Source organism: Elgaria multicarinata, chromosome 4 (assembly GCF_023053635.1).
Source record: "Elgaria multicarinata webbii isolate HBS135686 ecotype San Diego chromosome 4, rElgMul1.1.pri, whole genome shotgun sequence".
Taxonomy (NCBI): Eukaryota; Metazoa; Chordata; class Lepidosauria; order Squamata; family Anguidae; genus Elgaria; species Elgaria multicarinata.
In genome coordinates, this window is record NC_086174.1 from 85,197,193 (window position 1) to 85,211,311 (window position 14,119).

General features: G+C 42.4%; 1 protein-coding gene across 2 annotated transcripts in view; it reads right to left on the reverse strand.

Moving 5' to 3' along the window:
* The window catches only part of NCOA7 (nuclear receptor coactivator 7), an 88,252-nt gene extending 78,018 nt beyond the window's left edge, over window positions 1-10,234 (reverse strand). For both annotated transcript variants that reach the window (XM_063124712.1, XM_063124711.1), the window contains exon 1: window positions 9,915-10,234. The gene's annotated coding sequence lies outside the window, so the exon portion shown is untranslated. The remainder of the gene's footprint in view (window positions 1-9,914) is intronic.
* Window positions 10,235-14,119: the final 3,885 nt, after the last annotated feature.

Below are 14,119 nucleotides of genomic sequence, written 5' to 3' on the forward strand. Positions count from 1 at the left end.
CCCAGTTTCTGGAATGCCTTCTCTGGACAGGATTGATTGACTCTGTCCCTCTTAACTTTGGCATCTTGCTTTTTAAAAATAATAATCTAGCTTTAAACTTGCATGCTAAATTTCTTGTTTCCCCTTGGTGCCATTAATGTTTTATCATGTTCAATTGGTCTTTATTGTGTTTTGAGCTACTTTGGGAACCCTTTCTAGGACAAAAAGATGTCACCATAAATCCTTTAGTAAATAAGTAAATACATTGGTCAGTTTTTCCACACACATCCACTGCTCAGCAACACATTTAGAAGGCAGATCTTTGAATCGGCCCTTTCTCCCCACACACACAGTGGGATCCCACTGTGTACATGTGTACAATGGTGGAGCCAGCTCTACAAATGCACAGGGGTATATGCATGGCGCTGCCTCTCTCCACTAAAACGAACAAGGCCCTAATGACACGGGGTGAGTTGTTAGGCCAGTTGACGGAAGCAGAATCATCTATATACAAGTGCATGCAGAGAATGTAAAAGGGCCCGATTTTGGCACTCACTGAGTCCCAAAGGAGAGGGTGCTGCTTTGTTCAGCTTATTCAGTTCATGAAAGCAACAATTGTAAAGGAAGGACACAACTTGCGTTCACTGCTCCTTGCACTGCACATTGCAATGCAGCTTCGTCTGGCAGAAATCCAGCTTGGCCCAATTTTCTGTCAGGCTATGCCAGGGGGAAAAAAATCAATAAGTACAGGCTAAAGACTTAAGTACAGTATCCACATCACACTCGCCACGTAGAGACCACTGTGGGGGGGCACCTCTGTGTCACGATAGCTCTACACTACAGCAGCTGTAACATTTAGAATACATTGCCTCAAGATCACCAGCATTATGTAGCCCCACCTTCCTGCAACCAGGTGCCCGCCGGATACGTTGGATTCCAAACCCCATAATCCCCAGCCAGCATGGGATTCAGAGTCAAACTCATCTGCTGCCAGTTTGCGGAAGGCTGGCATAGTCTTTCCATGCCACTACCACATGCCATCAAGAACACCTGACTGGTATGGAGACTTTCCACATGATGGCAGTGCAGGGGTAGCATGGTCACACAGGCACACTGCTCCCTTGTTTTTAACCACAGTTAAGGGATCAGCACCGGCCATGGAGTTATATCTTCCTTTCCCCCAGACCTGCCCCCCCTCCAGAGCAAATTCCCCACATACTTGTTCCTCAAATGCCTTGAGCAAGATGGAAACACTAATCTCCAAAACATACACACACACATAAGAGATTAGTTTGCCACCAGACTACTGGCTTTAAAAACGGTAACACAAACATAAAATATAACAGATGATGAGTGGGACGGAAGCAAGATGGCAGGGACTACAAAAATTAAAGGCCACTGCTTGAAAACATCAACACATTGGTGTCTAATGAGTCAAGGCTGCGTAGCACTGAAGTGGTTTTCAGGAGAGATGAGCCTGGAACTATTTGGCTCTGCGCCTCCCTTGAAAATTAAAGGTGAACCTGGGGCAAAACAATACCTATTTCTTTAGATGGAAATGGGATCACGAACCCCACCACCTCTGTTAAACTAGGGGTATATCTGGACCTGTGCTCCTTAGTGAATTTATTTTGCTTTTAAGTTTGTCTTCATTGTCCCAATAATAACTTTCTTGTCCAGAAATGCCCATAGCTTATATGCGCCAAAATTCAATGCTTGGTTCTCTGTTCAATATCTCAGAGATCTGCTGCCATTCAAAGTAGACACTACTGGATGAGATCAGGGGTTGGGGAACCTGTGGTCTTTCAGATGTTGTTGGACTACAACTCCTATCATCGCTGATCATTGAATCTGCTGGCTGGGGCTACACTAGATGGATCAAAAGTCAGACTCAATGAAAGGCAGCTTCATACGAAGCCATCAAACTACACATGAACATACAAACTGTCCTGAACATACAAAGTGTTCAACCTGTTCTGGACGGGGTTACACTCCCCCTGAAGGAGCAGGTTCGTAGCTTGGGGCTTCTCCTAGAACCATCTCTGTCACTTGAGGCTCAGGTGGCCTCAGTGGCACGGAGTGCCTTCTACCAGCTTCGGTTGGTGGCCCAGCTATGCCCCTATATGGACAGGGATAACCCGGCTTCAGTTTTCTACGCCCTGATAACCTCCAAGTTAGATTACTGCAATGCACTCTATGTGGAGCTGCCTTTGAAGATGGTTCGGAAGCTGCAGCTTGTGCAAAATGCAGCAGCCAGAATGATAACAGGGACCAGAAAATTCGAACATATAAGACCCACTCTGGCCTGCTTGCATTGGCTGCCTGTATGTTTCCGAGCCCGATTCAAGGTGCTGATGAGGTCCGTCTGGCACCGACATTGTTATCTTTTCAGTGCCAGGTCAAGACTTTTCTCTTCTCCCAGGCATTTAGCATTATGTAATTAGCCTGGGTTTGGTTTTGTATGGTTTTAAATTGTATGTGTATTGTTTTTAAGTGTTTTTATCCTATGTAAACCACCCAGAGAGCTTCAGCTATGGGGCAGTATACAAATGTAATAAATAAATAAATAAATAAATCATCATCATCATCCCTCTTGTGACTGTGGACTTGGATGGTTGTTGTTCTTGTTTTTTTAAGACAGATGTATAATGCATGTAGAAATGCACCCACCCGGATGTATAATGCATGTACAAATGCATCCATTCATCAATTATGTTTATCAAAAATTCTGATGTAAAAAGCACTAAGGGGAGGGAGGCAAACCTTAAGTCATCTCTATGGGATTCTCCCCTCCCACAATCTTAGTAAATAGACATGTTACTAATGTTTTAGTACAGTGGATATGTGCAAGTTAACCCTTTAAAAATATTAATATAAGAAAATAATGGTTCAAAAATTAAAAATGAAGGCAGGGTGATGCATATTAACAGCAGTAAGCAATTGGTGTCACACTAAATGTTACAAATTCTTGGGGATGGGAGGACAGCAAGAAGTACAGTTCTGACCAGGATGGGCAGTGATATGGACGCTACACTAGCTGTTTAAAAAATATAAAGGTTATGCAAAATCAGTTGCCACGGAAGACTAAAATTTAAGCCTCCATGGGACAGAGAATACTCTGTTAATGAATGAGCAGTTAAACTTGTCAGGATAATCAGCTCAGCATAGCAAACAGATTGGGGGAGATATATAAATATAATGGGTACTATCCAATATTAGTCCTAGGCTACATGACTGCTGCAGGGAAACTAATGCAACCCAATAGCAAAAGTCCAACCTACTCATCTAATTAGACAGCATGGTCACTACATGGTGGAAAGCAAGAAAGCTTGATAACGACCATGCAGGAAGATGAGGTTGGCCAACAAATGGCAACCATGATGTCAAGGGTATGTTTTACCCATATGTCCATTTCAACACATTGTTTTTCCATTGTTTATATTTTACCAGGGATATTTGCTTCTCCTCAAAATAGGATACAGGTACGTATATTACTTCCCAGGTATTTTCAATCTATTCCTTATGTCAATAAGGGATTAAAATAACTTCAACTCAGCACTACTTGGCAATACATTCATAATACAGGCACAATGAAGATTCAAATATTGTCTAACCATCCCACCCTTGAAGGATAAAGCTGATATCTAAACTCTCTGAAGGAAACAGTTGGCATTTCTACTATGAGTACTGCCAGGCAATGAGGTCAATTTTCTTATGAAACTTAGCCGTGTGATCACATTCTGGTTAAAGGTCTCTTGTCCAACCTACACTAGAAATGACTAAGCAAGGACAAATCTCCAATAATATACCATGCTTGGAACTGAATGTGTACATTCAGCTGTGCAAATGTAGTGGCCCAGGACTACTATAACCTAACCTCTTAACATTCATGCCAAGCTCTGCAATATTGCTTCTTCCTTCCCTTGCAGACAGCAGCTCATTAATTAAGAAACATTTCCCAGATTGGTCCTGTAAATGAAGCTTCTTCATTCATCTCTCCGCATGCGTGATTTTGAGCCTTTTTTCTCTTTTAAAGCTCATGGAATGTATGATGCTTATTCATTTCAATGACCCGTCCAACAACTCTATAAGGGAGGATGCTGTTGTGCCCATTTCACATATGAAACACTGAGAGCAAGAAAATAGCTATCACTGAAGTGCTAGCGCTCTCATTACAATAAAAGCTTGTACAGACTTCCATTTTGTGATAGTGCACTTTGTTTACCTGTAGGGCATACAGGCAAATTTCCTCTTGATCTCTTTGATGCTGTTGGGAACCCAGAAATCAATGTGCAACTGGAAGCCATAAGTAAAGTGCAACTGGAAGCCATAAGTAAAGTGCTGGTGCTATCTTTACTACTAGGCCCTTGTCTACATCATCATAGGATTGGCACAGACACGTAGTGATCAATATAAGACCCACAACTATTCCCCCATCAGAGGACTTGTCCTATTAAGGGCTCTGGCCACTTTTTGTAGTGCTGTTGGATTACTAGAGTGTGTGTGTTTGGGGTAGGGGAGTTGAAGGAAGGTCTCAGGAAGAGACAAGGGGAAAAGGACTCCCCCATTTTTCCATCTTTCCAAATCCTTCCCTAGCTATGCTATTAAAAAAGCTCTCCTTTGGTTCTGGTTGCCAGCATTTTGTGCCCACTGAGCATGCTCAGCCCTTACTGAACTATTTTTGAGTGTTTGCTGCTCTTAAGGGTCCCCCTCCCTTTTAAGATTTGTTGTACAGCCATAAAGCTTGGAGTTCTGTTGAGTCTGCAGACATATCCCTTGTGTTCAACTTGTAGAATGAGCTCACTATTAGTATATAAGACAATACTGTGGAAAAGTAATTCCTTGTGACATGACTATCCTGTTCCTATCTTTCAGACATATTGAAGCAAACCCCCTAAATTCCTGTTATCCTTTATTGCCACCTCTATTTATCATTCAGGAAATACATGGGTACGCTTTAAAAATCAAATGAAAAAGATAACCAAATACATCCATCCAATAAAGATGTAAACAACAGGAACTACAGAATAGTCTTATACATAAAACTTGCCTTTTGTGTTATTTTTCTTTTGATGGTTTTATAAGCAAAGGCAATAAACACTTGCAAAATTGCCAGAGCGAGGAAGGGGGCAATAAAAAAAGGAATTACAACAGGTGTATTTGACCTTTTCCTAACACTGCAGTGAGAGATTGATAAAAGTTACATCTGCTTTTCTCCCTTCTGTTCAGCACACAGCAACTGAGAACCTCAAGCCTCTCAGCCACTGCTCAGTTTTCTAGGAATCTCACACTGACCCGTACATTCTACAAAAGATGTGCGTTCACAAGTACCCCTTTCTTACCATTAGATCCTACGCAGACATTACATTTAACCATAGTTTGTTTTTCTTAACAATGACAAAGTCATTATTCAAAAGCTCCTGTAAAGCCCCTGTCGCCATTGGCACTAATAGTTCTGCTCCTTTCTCATATTTTACCCCTCAATCACCTCACCACAGAGGGGCTCATCAATAATGCAAAGATGGCTCATGAATAGTGAATCCCCTTTCCAAAATTTGCAAGTGGTGCATCCCTGCCCCTCCCTTGTGTGGTCCAAATGGCCGCCTCCATCCCCTTCCCACTCCTCCTCCCCACTGGCGATGACAGCCTAATGGTGATGCTGCACCCAGAGCCTGCCTTCACACTACACTGATTGACCAAGCAGGGCTGTCCATCATCCCGCTGGGGAAGGTGCTGCCCTTCCTGCTTGGCATGGAAGAAATTAATTGCTATTAAAGCTCAAGCTTTGAACTTTTTCAAACTTTCAAAAATTTCTGTATGTCTACACCGCTCAAGCTTCAGTTTAAAACAAAAATGAGCAAAATTGGTCTGGGGGATCTTGAATAATAAGTCTACATCACCATATTCTTATATAAGATACCTAAACAATGTTTAAGAATTGGCCAGGCCAATTCCAGAGTGTGAAATCATAGTTTCAAGTGGAGATGAAAAAAACATTATACCTGTTAATCATAGTTAAGCAAACATTATTAGGGTAGCTTTGCAGCCTCTCTAACTTGGAAGATGATAAGTATATCTCTCTGGTGTCTCATTATAAATGTTCACTGGCATTTTTATCTCATTCAGCAAATGAAAACATTGTATCACTGTACATTTTGGACCATAATTTAGGATTAAGGGAACAAACTATGCTTTGCATTAACTGTGCTTGAAGACTGTACCCGTATCAGGCCTTAACTATGCAAACAGTCATATACTTAACTTTCTGCAAGGACTTTATGAAACTCTTCCACATTCAAGGCTTCTTATAGAAAAGAGCAAATTTTTAAATCCTGGGGAAATCTATGCATTTCACTTTGACTTACTTCTACTTTCACATCTCTGTGTTTGCTTAAATGATCTTTGGTGTTTCAGTTTGTAAGAACTGGACCTAGAGTTATCTTTTCTGTACACGTTGCTTTAAAAGTATGTAAATATTTGCTTATGCATTAAACTTGGAAGACCTTCTTCAAAATTCCCATTAAAATTGTTCAAGTATAAACACAGCCATCATTTCAAGCACATCAAAATCAATTACTTGGCAAATATTGATACGTTTAAACTAAAATTCCAGCTATTTATTACAAATAAATTCTAACAGAAACATGGTAACTGCAGTGCAGAAACATCACTAACAGTAATTATACATAGCTACCTATTTACTCAAAATATCAATGGAAAGGTAAAGAGCTGTAAAAACCAGGTCCATATACAAAGAGGAATCAAACCAACCTTCTTTTCTCCATTCTAGAAGACCAATATGTCAAACCTATAACTACAATATAGAACATCAAATTCTGTCATCACAATGGGATTTTATGGCATATAAAACCAAATGTAGTTTATGTATGTATGTATATATATGTGTGTGAACTTGAGTTAACCCTGTGCAGGGTCAGCCTAACTCAACAATGTTTTCAATTAACTTTGGTCTTGTTGTTCTTTTATTAACTTCGATCATGGTTAGCAATTTACACGATACTATTTCCCAAATGAGGTTATAAGACAGTATTCTCCTAGCCTACATTTTAAACAAAATGTTTTAATAAATAAGGCAGTTTGTTTTACCTGCAATCGTGCGTACACTTACTTGAAATCAGCATAAATTCCAAACATAGAAAAATAATAAATGTATATGTCCAAGCTACAAATATAGCTTAAAGATTCTTAAATCACTGAGGCCGTGTCTTGCCGCTTGTTTCCGTAAAACCCCGCAACATCTCAGCTGCGGGGTGAGAACGTTAGATCTTCATTGCAGGAGGGAGCACAGACTTTCTGGTCGAAAAAGCTGCAACAACGGCAGCCATTCAACTGGTCAAGCCCTCCCCCTGCCCTGCCTTCCCAGCTTACCATGTCCTATCCTGGGCCTTGATCTGCCCCCCAGGAATGCCTCCAGCTTGAACCTGAAGCAGGGTCACCATCAACAGACAGCGGAAAGAAGGTAGTGACCTCGCAGCAAAGGGAAAAGCCACAGTAATTCAGCTACTTTTGAGATACTTTTAGAAATGAGATCTGCATTTCTAACCAATATTACATTATTGGGGCCTTCTTATTATCCATTTCTCTATTTTCTCCTTTCGCTTAAAAAAATACAAAAAAATGTCACAGACAAAAATTTGTCACAAAGTCAGAATTTTACGGGGAGCCAGGTGACAACATATTCTATTTGGAAGACAACATCTTCCAGGTGACAACATCTTCTCTTGTGTTTTCCCAGCACTTCTATCCTTTTTCTTCCCACAAAAATTCCATTAAGAAGGGAAAGATGGAATAGCTGTACGACGCCTGTTGAGCTGTCTATCCAAGAGCACCGTTAGTATAACCTCTATGAAATGGTTGGTTTACCTCAACCTTGTGCCTTCCAGATGTTGTGGACTTCAACTCCCATTAGCCTGAGCCAGCATGGTCAACAGTAAGGAATCTAGGGCTGAGTTTAGACGACACGCTAATCAACGGTTGTTTCCCATTCTGTTCCTTTTACACACACCCCACACACACAGAGTTGATTAGCGTGTCGGCTGAACTCAGCCTAGGAGTTGCATTTTATAAGGTACTAAGGCTGTTTTTAGGGCTGAGGTTACTCAAGGGACAGGTAGGATGAAAAGAGTCAGCTTGTTTCACTGGGGAGTTCAGTAACATTTAGGGGCTCTTATTCACCTTGTATAAAGGAAATTAAATGTATATACATGCATTGTTGATTAGTAAGGAGGATTTCTCTCTCTCTCTCCGATACTCTTTATATTTGCATTATTATTGTACAGCAATATTGGCTGGGGAATGCTGACAGTTGTAGGACTTTTTCTGTCTAAACATGCATAGGATTACAGCCTTAGAAAAAAGTCCAACAGTTCCCAGCATGTCCCAGCCAGCCATACTGACAGGGAAATGCTAGGAATTGTAAGAGGGGGGTGTTCTGTCTAAACATGCATAGGATTGCATCCTCAGTGAACCAAAGGAGCATTTCGACTGGCTGACTATAAAGTTTTGAAAACAAAAATAAAATTCTTGTGTTCAATAGGCTATTTATGCATTTAGCTCTACACAGGCAATTGCTGCATTGTTTTGTATAACTGATTCTAGTATAATAATTTTTGTTCAGTTCCCATCTTTGCAAATTCCATTCCAACTAAGGAAGAGGTTCAGCTGCAAGTCTTCAAATGCTAGGTACAGAACAATCCATCGTAAGGCAAACATTTTCTATCTACATGTTTAATATTGGATTTTTAAAAAGCAATACTATGTGATCCCCAATTCTGCACCTTGCATTTAGTCATGTCCAAGGCCAATGGTGTATTGTAAGCAAATATGTTGTTACACAAAACCAGGAGCGAGGGGGGGAAGGTGTGTTTGGAATTGCAAGAATCCTAATAATCAGAATCCAAAAATGGCTCATTTGTTTTTTGAAAGTATGTGTTCTTCATAAAATCACTGTTCTGCTTTTGTAAATTATACATGACTCGAAGTTCTGCTGAACATGCGAAAATATTTGCTAGAACTATTTGTTTTCATTTATGCATCACTGCAGCAGATTCACAACCCACATTACTGAGGACCTCTTTAAAAACAAATCTAATTCCCCCCAAAACTATGGGAGTTAGGGTCATCAAGTTTACTCCTCCTATCTTCTCGCCCTCCACGAATTATAACTCAAGAAAGATGCATTCTGGTTGGACATGGAAGTAAACAAACCTTCTCTGTCATAGGAGAAGCCTTCTTAAAGATGGGAGAGGCTGCAATCTGTTCACATATACAATCACTAGCTTGCAAAATGAGTTGGGAGTGTGGGTTGTCCCCAGCATGGCCTATGGGCAAGAAATCTTTTACTACACCTAATTGCAGGGTACTCTTTTAGTTTAGACGCTCTTATAACAAGAGAGGGGGGATCCGGCCTCTTGAAAGGCCACCGAACGCTTAGTTCCTTAAAATGGGGGAAGGGAGATGTCAGCAGCAGAATAAGCGAGGAAGTGAACAAACCAGGGCCAAGAGGAAAGCGGAGCGGCCACACCCACATCCTTCAATCTGCACCACTGAGCCTGGGAGGAACACCAAAGCTCGTGCCTGAAGCTGCTTCGTCTGACAGCCATGCCAAAGAAAACAAGCTTTTGCGGCAGGAGGCAGCCAAGCAAATGCGCTTCCTCCCCCTCCGATCCGCCCGCCTCTTCCCATTCCCCAATGAATTGTGTGGCCTGTGCCCCTGAAATGCGAATTAGGAAAGGGGGGAAGAGGGGGGGGAGAGATGCAGCATTTTTACGAGCAGCGCAGTTTAGATATTCTCCCCGCGCGCCCCTTAGTTTTTTAATGCACCCCAGGCACGCTGATGTTTTTCCAAAGATGCACCGTTGCTGCTGCGCTCGCCCCTTCCGCGGTGTCTATAGTAGAGCAGCCAAGAAACCTACCTGTATCGAAGGTGCGGCGGGGGGTCCGGATCTCTTCAGCCCAGGAGGATAGGACCGCTCGGCAGCTTCTCGCCAAGGATGCCGAAGGGAGATCCCTCCATGATGCCCAGGAAAGGGCGGATAGTAGCCGAAGAGGCGAACTCAAGCATCGAGCAGTGGCTACTACAGCCGTCGCAGGAGAAGCGCTCTTGCGAAGCCCTTGGGCAACCACTGCGGTTTTAGCCGGCCACCCAAAGCGCGCAGCTCCCAAACGCCCGCTGGCAATGTGAGGGCGACAGCCGCAGCGACAGCATGGTCCCCGGCAGCGGCAGACGCAGCCCTGCGCGCGTACAAACACAACAAACCCCCTTCCCCCGCGAGCCCGGGCGACAAATCCCAGCAGAATCCGCTTCGCGGGAACCCGCTCTCGCTCTCCCCCTCCCTCCAGGCCCAGCTGCAGCTCCGCCCACACACCATCGCGGTGTGACCCTTTCTCCAGCAGGGAAATGTGCATTTCCACGGTGGGGGAAAGCAGCCTGCAGCCATTTCCTAATCTCGCCCTCAGGAATGAGATCGCCAACTTTCCTTTTCTTGTCACTCGAACTCGGTGTTTCCTCCCCCAAAACCTGACCGATACTTCCATTTGTAATGGTCTTTGTGACTGTTATCCAAATGGAAATACTCCACGCGCACATGGTACATGCCGTGTATTTACTGTTGGCATTCGTACTAAACCATTTTGTAGCTTTCTAGTAACGCATCAACGGGGTTTTGCGAAAGTCGTGTCCATGTTTTTCATATGCATTCTTTTTTCAAAGAAGCCTTGGTTGCGGAATCCAGAGTAAAAGTGCTATTTTCAACAACCTCTAATTTTTATGCACCATTTTAAAGAACAAAAAGGGGAAATCAATGAAAGGAGAACAGTTTTTCTTCTGACTTTTTGCTTCAAGAAATGCTGGAGCCAGGGCTGCTCAGGAGTCATGTTCTAAAAGTAAGAAGCCCTTGCTCCTAATTGCAGGCAATCTGCAATGGTTACGATTGCTCAGTTGTGAGTAGAAAGACTGTTACCTTTTCTTTCTTTCTTTTGGTAGACAGAGCCCCCATGCATTTCATTACAGGACAAGAATTCATTATGTGTCACTTTTTCCTTCCATGCTGTGCTGATGAAACATACCTGTTGAGTTTCTGCCTGTTCAGTCCTACTTTGAGTAGACCCATTGAAATAAATGGGAATTAAGTTAGAGTGGCATCAGATGCAACCCTCCTAAAGGAAAAAAAAAGTGAGCAAATTCATGTGTCAGCAATTCCTGGCTTGTTTAACCCAGGAACTGGAGAGACAAGCAGCTAGTGCAAGACATTTCTGGTTTTAATTAACAATTCTGGTTATTTCATGATGTGTTTAATTAACTGGATTGTTTATGGATTGAGCAACCCAGAGTTAACCTGCTCATCCCTTCAGTTCCTGGGTTAAACTACTGAAGAATTGCATTCAACGTAGGCCTCTATTTTCTCAGAAGAACGATCTTTCACATGTTTAGAATTGGCATTGGAAACCCATTCTAATGTTGTTTTTCCCTGCGAAGTCTTAAGTTTTGTTGCAAGGTGCAGCACCCAACTAATTCATCCTAATTCACAACTCAGACAAGATGAAATAGTACATCAGCAATCAATGAGGGAGTGGCATTGGCCAATTTACCAGAGGCCTGGAGAGTGGTGGCAGGGAAAACAAGTTTTTTTTCAGACAGCCTGCTTGATATCTCCCTTTTATTCACTTATTGAGCATCTCAATGATTATATCATCAGAAAAAGAGCAGTTTCTTCATGTTTAATTGCATCCTGAAGAAAGAGCAGACCAGCAAGCAGAAATGGCTGGAAGAACAGAGTGATTGGTACAAAGAGGGCTTCCTGTGCCTTTAATCGTAGAGAGAATTTAAAAGAAGGGTATGGCTTATCATTCAAGGATAAAAAAGCAGCACCTGCTGAAATTACCACTTCTGTAGAGCACACCTGCAGAAGATGCAAAAGTGCACACCTTGTACACTTTTGCATTGGATCTTCCTATGGAATGATTATCAGATTACAACTGTACATGAGATGTGAGGATTGGAACTAGTGAGAAACTGGGATGTGGCAATGAGAATGTCAGAACTCCATATTTCTCTTAATTAGCTTGTATGCAGCCCATATTGGGGAGTGGGGTTGGGGGAAGAGGTTGTATAATAATTCCTTATATTTCCAATGTTCAGGCAAGGAGTGTCATTCTATCATACTGCCTTTATACAAATCTATGGTGTGACCACACTTAGAATAATGTGTAAAGTTCTGGTTACCGCACCTAAAAATGATATAGTACAGCTGGGGAAATTGTGGAACAGGGTAACTAAAATGATCAAGGGGCTGGAGCATCTTCCCTATAAGGGAACATTACAAAAGCTGGAATTATTTAGCTTGGAAAAAAGGAGGCTAAGGGGAGACATGCTAGAGGTGTACAAAATTATGTATACTGTGGAAAATGTGGATAGGAGACATTTTTCTCCCTTCTTGTAATATTAGAACCTCTGGTCATCCCATGAAGATGATTGCATAAAAACAACAGGTAATTGCCAAAATACAAATAAAAATCCTAAATATCTATCTGTGGTTATGGCTATAAATGAAGGCAATTCCAGTACTAAAACTATTCCTAGACTACAATTTAGCAAGATGTCTTAACAGGATTGGTAGATACAGTTCCCTTTCTAATTTTAAGAATCAACAGGGTAAAGATGGCCACTTGGTAGCTGACATAGGAAAGTGCATCTGCCAGAAGATAATGAATACGTTCCACTTCAGAGCCTGTGAATTTAGCAACAATCTGGCGCAGCGTTTACCTCTAAATGCTTCATAAAGCAGACAATGTAGGATGTAATGTTTTATGTCTTCCACCTGCCCCTGGCCATGGGATGGGGTGAGCAGAGATGCTGCTCCAAGGGAACTTGTTGGTTGTTTTATTATGCTCTTCATGGTTTTAATTTTTGTGAACCGCCCAGAGAGCTTCGGCTATTGGGCGGTATAGAAATTAATTAAATAAATAAATAAACTTTGCGAAATCAGCCCCTGAGATATGCCAAAGGCAACTTGGGCTAGTTACTATCTCTTAGCACAGACTTCCCCAACCTGTATCTCTCTAGATATTTTGGGCTACAACTCCCAGCATCTCCAACCACGAGCCATGCTGGCTAGGGCTGATGGCAGTAATAATCCAAGGGCCCAAGGGTGCGAAGGGATGTCTTAGCTTAACCTACCTTACAGGGTTGTTGTGGCTGGAGGACAGTGCATCACTCTGAAGCTCTCTCAACTACCCTATTTCTTTAAAAAAATAAAAAATACAGGTTTCAGCAGGGCACTTTGCAGGCACAGGGGAAGCTGTTCACATGCATGGTAGGGTGTGTGAAATAGAGACTTCAGGAGCAGCTGGAGGGGTTGATCCTGAACAGAAAGACAGAACTGTGGGTTCCAAGGAGTGGGTTGGTGTTTTGTCTTTCTGTAAAATGGGATTCTGTTCTCTCCAGATAAGATAGCACTTTTAAAGTACATAACTGCTTGTCACACAAAAGAGGGCCACAGACTGCTCTCTATCATCCAAGGCTACATGAAACAATGGGCTTAAGTTAAAGGAAGGCAGAGACCAGGTGAATATCAGGAAAAACTGCCTAGGGAAGTGATGGGGTCTCCATCACTGGCGGTATTCAAACAGAGACTGGATACTGTAGACTGTATTCCTGCAATGAGCAGGGGTCCAACTCGATGGCCTAAATAGCCCCTTCCAGATGGATTTGGGAACAGTTCACCCAAAGGGCCTCCATCTTGCCAAGATTCTGCTTCAGTTTACCGTCCCTCATTCAGCCGTCATTGAGTCCAGACACTGATCCAGGACTTGCACAGCTTCACCTGTTCCAAATGTCACAGGGACAATATGCTGATGTGTCAGCAGCATATTGATGATGGCACTTTGCTCCAAATCCCTTAATGACTCGTCCCAGCAGCTTCATATAGATCAAGGGTTAGGAATTCCTTTTTTGCCCCAGGGCCAAACTCAATTTCAGAGGAACTCTAAGGGGCCACATTCCAGTGGTGGGCAGGGCAAAAGTCAAAAGGGGTGGAGCCAAAATACCAACATAATTGAGCTTAAAGTTCTTACTCTCAGTAACTAAGCCTTGGGAAAGAGAGGCTTTTCTTGGGGGAAA